This window comes from Tenrec ecaudatus, chromosome 1, assembly GCF_050624435.1.
Source record: "Tenrec ecaudatus isolate mTenEca1 chromosome 1, mTenEca1.hap1, whole genome shotgun sequence".
NCBI lineage: Eukaryota > Metazoa > Chordata > Mammalia > Afrosoricida > Tenrecidae > Tenrec > Tenrec ecaudatus.
Window position 1 is genome coordinate 13,178,136 of NC_134530.1, and position 9,644 is coordinate 13,187,779.

Consider the following 9,644-nt stretch of genomic DNA (forward strand, 5'->3'; position numbering starts at 1 on the left):
CCAATCTGATTGATCTCTTGTCGCCGGCTTCCCTGATCCCGCCTTGTGGGTCCCAGCGAGACGAAATCCTTAATGTCAGTCCTTTCCTCGTGTCTCACGCTGTTGGTCCTTTGTCAGGATGTTGGGTTTCTTCACCCTGAATTGCAGCCCTTGATCTTCTCCAGGACTTGTCTCAAGTCCTCCTCACTCTCAGCGAGCAAAGCACTGTCACTTGCTTCGCACACTCACTACCCTCCAGCCAGTCCTGACCTTCAGCAACCGCAGGACAGGGCAGTTTCCAAGATTGTCAGCTTTTCGGGAGTGGGAAGCCCCTTCCTTCTCCTGTGGAGTAACTGGTGGGTTCAAACTGCTAACTTTGAGCTTAGCAGCCCAGGGTCTTACCACTGTGCAACCAGGAGTCTTCTTCATCTGCACATAACAGTTGTTAATAAGCCTTCCCCCAATCCTGATACCCCATTCTACTTCCCATAGCCCGGTGTCCACCAGTTGGTGAGAGGACACAAACCTGTCGCACAACTTGCCTGACTCTAAGCCATGCCATGTGCCCTTGTCCTGCTCACACGCCTGCCCCTGGATCTGTGTACAGGTTCAGCATGAGCATAACGAATGTTCTAGAATTCCCACTCTTCCCAAAGCTATTCACAGTTTGTTAGCATCCACACAGTCAGTAAAACACAAGTAAACATCGGTCTGGTCTACTCTGCTTTGAACCAAGATCCATCTGACATCAGCAATGATGTTCCTTGTCCCGTGCCCTTTTCGGATCCAGCCTGAACCTCTAGTAGCTCCCTGTCCGTGCACTGCTGCAGCCACGGTTGATGATCTGGAGCTTAAAGCTCAGCAAGCTCCCTGTGTGTGACAGCAAAGATGTTCTTCTGTAATTCTGCTGGGTCACCTTTCTTTGGAATGGGTACAAATATGGATCTGTTTGTATCAGTTAGCACTGGAGCTGTCCTCCAAATCTCTTGCCACGGACAAGCATTTCCATTGCTTTATAAGCCTAGGGAACCATTTCATTTGGTATTCCACCACATCCTGGAGCCTTGTTTTTGGCTAAATCCTTCTGTACAGCTTGCACTTCTTCTGTAAGCCCATTGGGTTTTGCTCAGATGCTACCTCTTGAAATGGTGGGATGTCCACTCGTTCTTTTTATTTACAGTGTGTATTTTTTTACAGTGTGTATTCTTGCCATCTATTTTTTTAAAAAAATGCTTCCTGCAATCTTTCAGTAGTGCAACTTGAGACTTGGACTTTTTCTTGAGTTACATCGGTTTAAGATATACTGAGCAAAAAAATGAGGAGCTGATGCCAGGGGCTTACGTGGAGAGCAAATGTTTTGAGAATGGTGAGGGCAACGGAGGTGCAAATGTGCTTGACACAATGGATGGATGGATTGAGATAAGAGTTGGATGAGCCCCTAATGAAATGATTTTTTAAACGTTGAAAAGGAAAAGATAGACCGAGCATATTCCCATTTGCGGTCTTGTAACTCTAGGTCTTTGCGCATCTCATGGTCATGCTTTAATTTTCTTCCCCGCTGGCCTTTGACTTTGTCTGTCGAGCGCTTTCTGTCATGAAGTCTCCCAGGTACTTCAGCTACGCGACCATGAAGAGCAGGTTTCAGAGTCTCCCCTGGTGTCCACTGTGGTCTCTTCGCTCTTCTGTCTTTGTAAGGACCTTTGGCTTTCTTCCCGCTTGATGTCCTTCACCCCAGCTCCTCTGGTCCTCTGTCATTAATGTTCAGTGTGTCAAAGCGGCCGTGAGATCTTCTCCAGATACAGGTGGGATGTTGGCGGGTCATAGTTTGGCTCTCAGGGGCTTGTTTTCATTTTCTTACAAATGGGCTGCTCCACAGTCGGCCCCTGCCCTGGCTTTAGCTGCTGATATTGCGCTTCTCCATCGTGTCCCCCCACAGATGTAGTTAATTTGATTTCTGCGTCCTCCATCTGAAGACGTTCATGTTTATAGTTGTTGGTTGTGTTGTTGACAAAAGGTATTTGCGATGGAGAAGCCATTGACCTTGCAAAATTCTATCGTGTGGTCTCCACCTTCATTTCTCTCACCAAGTCCGTATTTTCCAACTTCTGTTCCTTCCTTTTTGTTTCTAGCTTTTGCAATCCAATTGCCAGTACTTTCCAATGCATCTTGAGCACAGCTGTGATCGATTTCCCACTGAGGAAGTTGGTAAATTCCTCAATTGCGGAACCACTAGCTGTAGTGGTTGGTGCATAATTTGCAATAATAGTTTGGCTGAGTTGACTCCCTTGCATGCAGATAGACAGTATCCTATCACAGACAGCGTGTACTTCAAGATCGATCTTGAAATGTCCTGTTTGATGATGAACGCAGCACCATTGACCTTGATTTTGTCCTTCCTGCCACGGAGAGCAGTCCATTCCAGCTCACTAATGCCAAGGATAATGATCTTTAAAAAATTTTTTTTTTAATTTTTTAAACTCATTTGTTGGGGGCTCTTACAGCTCTTATAACATTCCATACGTCAATTGTATCAAGCATGTTTGTACATATGTTGCCATCATCATTTCCAAAACATTCTCTACTTGATCCCTTAGTATAAGCTCCTCCCCTTTCCCCTCCCTCCTCCACCCTTTCACCCTCCTGAATCCTTGATCAATTATATATTATTATTTCGTATCTTACACTGTCCACTGTCTCCCCTCACCCCATCTCTGTTATTCACCCCGTGTGTGTGTGTGTGTGTGTGTGTGTGTGTGTGTGTGTGTGGTGGGGCAATATATACGACCTTGCAATAGGGTCCCCCTTTCTCTCCCCCCTCCCCGACCATCCCCCTACCCTCGTGATATTACCACTCCCACTACTGTTCCTGAGGAGTTTATCTGTCCTGAATTCCGTGCATCCAGAGTTCTTATTCATAGCAATGTGTGTTCTCCAGTGTGGCAAGATTTTTAAGGCAGTCTGGGCCATGGTAGTGGGGGGAAGCATTCAGGAACTAGAGGAAGGATGTGTGATTCACAGGTGCTATACTGCACGTTGGTTGAATCATCCCTTCCGTATAACCCTTCTGTGTGTGTGTGGGGGGGGGTTATCCAATTGCCTACAGATGGGCTTTGGGTCTCCACTCCAACCCCCCCACCCCATTCATATCAATATGTTTTTTTTTTGTTCTGTGTCTTGTTTGTTTTGGATATTTTAATGCCTGATACCTGATCTCATTGACACCTCATGATCACACAGGCTGGTGTGCTTCTTCCGTGTGGGCTTCTTTGCTTCCCTACTAGATGGCTGCTTGTTTAACTTCAAGCCTGTAAGACTCTACATGCTGTATCTTTTGATACCTGGACACCATCCACTTTCTTCACCACATTTGCTTATGCACCCATTTTGTCTCCAGCGACAGTGTGGGGAAGGTGAGCATCAGAGAGTGCCAGGTTATCAGAACAAAGTGTTCTTGTGTTAAGGGAGGCCTTGAGTGGAGGCCCAAAGTCCAACTGCTATCTTTTTTTTTTTTCAGAGTCTCATACACTTTATTTGCATATCCCAACCCATTCATCCTTTGAGAATTACAGAGCTCATCTAGCTCAGAAGAGCCATACCAAGTAATTCAATTTACCACCATTTGCGATTTTGAAATACTGTTTATTTTTCTTTAGGGAAACTTAACCAAAAACAATTTACAAGATCACACAAAAAATTATAGATCAGCCTTTGAATAAGCATTAAAATGAAATTGATATTAAATCTGTTTCTCTACATTGCTTTACTTTTTGTCTCTAATGAATATTATTATTGCTTTTTGTAATAGTTTCCTTAATGTAGACTCATCAGTAGCATTTGACACCCAAGAATATAATGGTATATATTGACTTTAAAATTACTGTAGTGTCTGAGGTATTTCATTCTTACTACCTCAGAGCTTCAGGAAGAGCAACTCTTGACTAAAGCAAAACTTATTTTTAAGTTAGTTTTAAGTCTACCCCCTTTCTCTCAGCCGTCTTAAGGCCTGAAAATGCAGTGACGGGAGCGATGTGAAGACGCTGGCCCAGCAGCTAGTCACCGCACTCTGCACTGAGCGGCACCAGCTGAACACAGAAAGGGAGCTATTGAACCGTTAGAGGGTCTCAGAGAGCAACTGGCTCCCCTGGAAAAGGTGGCCATTCAAATCTTGGTCTCTCCTCGCCAGCTCTCGTTTTACCCAGAGCATCAGTGCTTCCTTTTATTCCTCCAAGTTTATGTAATTGAGCCGTGTCAATTGATACTCCTCCAGTTACCGGAACTGAACCATGGAAAAGTTCCAGTCGAAGCTAAGGAAGAATTTCAAATGGAAATAATTTGGAACTTTAATAATAGAATGTTAAGGTCTAAGCGCACTGCTCTCAACTATATTTACCATTTTTCCATAAGCAACCATCTGCTATCTTAATACTTAGCATATACATATATGTACGTGGCCTCTCCCGTTCATTATAAATCAATATATTTACAGATACGCATGCCTGTAGCGACACCTCGATAAAAAGCTTTGCCTCCTGTTTCTCTCCTTTCCCCAGCCCCTTGTCCCACGGTCATGCTCACCCTGCATTCGGCTCTCAGTAATTCCTCTCCAATACATTGCACTTGATTAAACCCCACAGGCGTTCCACGCTCTCCTCGCCATCATTTTTAGATCTTTTGTTGTGCCCTTGTCCCTGAGTTTGTTGGCTCCCCTCTCCCCGTCCTCACGCCCTCCTCTCCCTTGTCTCCAACAGAACCCCTGGTCCCGGTGTTTTCTCCTTGGGATTGTTCCTCCTGCCTATCTTATGTAGATAGACATAGGGCGAAGGAAAAACACCAAGAACAAAACAAAAACCAGTGGACAGCTCCAGGTTTGTCTGCGGACCCTTATGTATGTTTTCTGACTGTGTCTGATGCGGTGCCAAGCCCTGTCTCTCGGATCAGAAGTCTATTTTCAGGATTCCTTGGGATTTGATTACCTTGTTCCTCTTGCTGCCCTGTCGCACTCCCTTCGCGTTAAGGATCCTGATCTTTCCAGTTCACTTTTTTAAAAGCAGTTTTAGTTGAAACAGTTTTAGTTTTATTGATATTAAATCCCCATATCATACACTTCCACCGTTACATTTGTACATTTGTTGCCATCCTCATTCTCAAAACATTTGCTTTCTACTTGAGCCCTTGCTATCTTTTTAAAGAGAGTTGTATGTACACCACCGCACCCAGTCCTAGTGCACCCTCCCCACCTCTCACATCCATTACATGCGCCCCAGTCCCCCCTCACCCCCTGCACCCCTGATGTACCATTGCATCAGTGGACACATAACAGAAACCATAAAAACTAAAACAAAACAGAAAGAAAAAGAGCCAAACAAAAAGAGGAAGAAAGATAAGCCCATCAGCAATATTAAAATAAGTCAGAGGGAAAAAATTTCTGTCGGGGAACAAGTGAGAAGTATTTCGACCTAGAGCAAATTCGGGTTGGGTCAAGAGGGAGGTCAACAGAGCCAGTACCATATAAAACTGCAATTCCAGCCTGTGTCCCTCCACTGGGGCCAGAAGGAACCTGCCCGGGGCTTAATCGGACCAGGTCGCCTGCAGATGGAGCTTGGCCTCCCACTGCCCTCCACAGCCTCCTACCAACTGGGTGCGCACCCTTTGAGCTCTGGTACTTCCCTTCATCGTATTTGGACTTTGTTATCGTCATCTTTGGATCACCCAGGTCGGTGTGCTTCTTCGAAGTAGACTTAATGGATGCCTCACCTAGATGGCTGCTTGTTGGGAAACAAGCCTGTAAGACGCCAGCCACTGTTCCAGTTGGAGGCCGGGCACCACCCTTGGCTCTGCCACCCATCTCTCCAGGGAGCACCCCAGGAAGGTGCCTATCGAGCCGGGCCATGTCAGAAGAATGACCGGCTCTTGGGCTGCGGCTAGGATTAGGTGGGACCTCAAAATCCATGTACTGTCTGGGTTGTGAATGACTCCGGCTTACTGGATGGGCCTCACTGTCACATTCGCCATGATCTCCCCAGAGTAGAAGACGGCTGCGTTGCCAACCTCAATGATCCATCCAGTGCCCCAGCGTTTAAGGTACTGTTCAGAGGAGGAGGCTACGCCACACCGGTCAGTTATGGCCTGCAGTCCATGCGTTGTTTCTTGATACATACTGAATAAATGACTGAGCTCCGCTTACTGTTGTAAAGGGGTGAGATCAGCCGCACCACTATATTAATAATTAAATCCTTCATTTTATTTTTATGAGTCTTTTTTAAGGGGTGGGCTCCGACAAATCTTATGACCAATCCATCATTCAATTTTATCAAGCACACATGTACATATGTTGACATCAACATTTCCAAAACATTTTCTTTCAACTTGAGCCCTTGGTATCAGCTCTTTTCCCCTCCTCTTTTTTCTCCCTCTTTCCCCCATCCCCTGCTCCTTCCCCTCACCCCACTAAAGCCTTTATTAAACAGCTGGACCAGCGTAGGTTAGCACCTGGATACCTCTAGATCAAGAACAAAGAAATGCCAAACTTTTTATAGTTCCAAATCAGGAGCTAGCTCAAGGGAAGGATACTCTAAGCGCTACATTGTTATCGGGTGGGCAGGGTGCCAGGGCTGAGGGGAACCGGACAGCTGCAGGTGCTGCTTCAAGGTCTCACAAGATAGTGTACATTTCTTGCTAATTGGGCAGAGTTTGGAGACATCTTGGAAGAGTCAAGGTTTTGCTGGAGAGCCAGGAGTGGGAAGAGGAGAAGGGGGGCTAACTGCTAGCATGGGTTAAAGGCAGTTTGAAACAAGATGGAGTTTCTCGTGTTAAGCGAGGTGACTACATTTACACTGAGCATGGGGTTGGTTCTAGGGGAACTTCCTGTAACATTCCTTACCGGGCAGATCCTTGCCTATCAGATTGACATGTGCATATTGGTGCAAGGAGGGCACTGAGGGAGTAAATACACAGTGATTCTAGGTCCCCTTTCACTGGACGCCGCCAAGCAAGGGGTCCCAACCAACACTCAGAGCCATCACTTGCTCCGTGTTGGGGTTGCCATTGTCTGCTTCTTCTCCCATCAGGGAATTTCAATCCTAAATCCAAGGGCTACAGATAGTTTTGAGGGACCATTTCATTTTTAATAACTTAACATTTTCCTTGGTTCATACTTTGTAAATTCCAAGTTCCAGTTATTAATAGCTGTTTGTAGCCCCGTTTCTTCTCATGTTGCACCGTGCCCCATCGGCAAATGAAGGTCCCTAGGGCCTTACTCTCATGGCCTTTCTTCCACTCCCATCAGTAGGGTCAACTCTACATTGAGGAGGCAGCTCTTCTTCAGTCGTATTTTGAGTGCCTTCCGGCCTGAGGGGCTCATCTCCTGGTACCGTCTCCGACAGTGATCTGCTTCTAGTCACAAGGTTTTCCGTACCTGACAATGTTTTGATATTACCCATAAGGTTTTCAGGGGCTAGTTGCTCTGGAGTGGACAGCATATCCCTTCTTCACGGTCTGTTCTTCATCTGGAAGCTCTACTGAAACCTGCTTACTGCGCGTGACCCTGCTGGTATTTGAAAATGCCAATGACATAGCTCCCAGCATCACAGCCACACACAAGCCGCCACGGGAAGACCAACTGACGGACAAGTCAAATCTAGTGCTCAGAATTTAAACTCGAATCACATTCAATCCTTTGACGCCACAGCCTGGCTGTGGACCTAGCACTCATTGTCCTCATGATGCTGAAAACACCGGCACGGTGTTGAGCATTTGCTCTTTGTGTCTGGCAGGGCTTGTAGTTGAACGTGGCATAAACTCATCCCCAAACAGGCTGAAGTCAGTAAGGAGCTATAGCAGTAAAGTCCAGGGGTGCTTTCAGGCACGGCTGAATCTAGGCGTTCACGCCTAGTTGTGAAGTCAGTGCTCATTTTTCTCCAACTCCTTGGCTTTGCTCTGTTCTTACCAACTCTGGGCTCTGATCTTATCTGTTGTTCCGACACACATCCAGTTACTCTACCTTCCCATCAGTATCCCTAATAGGAAGAGAGTCTCTTGCTCCCAGTAGGCTCAGCAGGTGTCCCTTGTCCCCAGTAGGCTCAGAGGGTCCATAAAATTGCGTGCACATCCTTGAGCCAATCTCTAAAGTCGGTTGAGTCGAGCCTGGGTCTTGTGGCCACCCTTGCTGTGGAAGGAGGCCTCACCCAAAGTATGGAGACTGAGAACCAAGGAGGAGTGGTGGGTGCAATGAATTGTTAGAGATGACTTCTCTAGGGATAGACCCTACTCCTGGTACCATAACGTGTAAGCCTGTGTTGAACAGAGAAACAAATTCAGGGAGACTCATATGTGTGTAAGAGAGTTTTATATCAAAGAGTAATTTTATATTAAGAAAACATCCCAGCCCGGTTAAGATCAAGTCCATAAGTCCAATATTAACCCATATGCTCAATACCAGTCTATACATTCCTCTTCAGACTCAACGTAACACATGAAATGACACTGAATGCAGAAAGATCACAGGCCAGTGGGTGGAAAGTCTTGTGGATCGAGTGGCAGTGGAAGCATCTCAGTGCCGGTGTGGGGTTCCACGTGGCTGCTCCAGCTCCAGGGCTCTGGCTCCATCAGCATTGCTCCATCTGGCTTGTCCACAGGAATGTGAAGCAGCGAGTGTGTATCCCGCCCCCAGGGAGGAAGCCAAGAGTTCCCAGAATCCTCAGGAGAAGGCCATATCCACACAGAGGCCTCATTGGCTAGGCCTGATTGAAAGGTTAGTTTCCAGCCCTTCCCAAGTTGATAGGAGCTTGACTCCTTTATACAACTCTTTGGCCCTGGATAATTTTTAAACAAACAAACATAAAATCAAATCTGTACCTACTAGGATAAAACTAAATGGCATAACATTTCATATGTGCCAGCCTCATTTAAACATGATACTTTATAAGTGAACAAAACAACAATATTTTATGCCTCACAATTCACCTTTCTTGGGGTGGGGTGGGGGGTGTTACATTGATTTATTTTATCTAGTAGGGAGTGGCATTCTCATAAGTCTTTCTCTTTATCCGACGTTTGATCCCCTTAAAGAGCTTTCCGCCTTTGAGCTTGAACATGGAGCATTACACCGTCAACAGTGTGATGTTCTGCCTGCAGTGCTTTCTGCAGTTCCTCCTCTGAAGGAAACACAACCCAAGCCATTCCTCTGGGAAAGCCGGTGTCGCTGTGAAAAGGCAGAGCGCACCTTTGGACCTGGCCAACCTGTGCGGAGTGTTCTCTCGATTCACTCCAGGCCGCGGTCCAGGGAACACTTCAGACAAAGCAATGGGTCAGTCAATACTCGGCTCCTCACCGCTGAGGCGGACATCGTCACACTACCAAGTGCACCTTAATCCTATGAAAGTTTGTAAGCCAACCACTCCTTGCCTTCATTCTTTTTAAAATTTTTGGCCTTTGTCCTTTTCATTCTGAGTGTCCAATTTCTAGACTGCCCACTGATATCAACCCAGTGCTGTGAGGAGATAATCATACTCTTCGATGCGAAGAATCTTCATTCCAGTTGGAACCTTGTGAGTCCGCATCCCTAAGCAGAGTCAAATCAGGACAGGCCGTCCCTAAAGTCAGCAACAACATGCACCAGTTCACAGACTCAAAAATCTTCTCCACATCGGGTCAAGTTCTGGTCAACT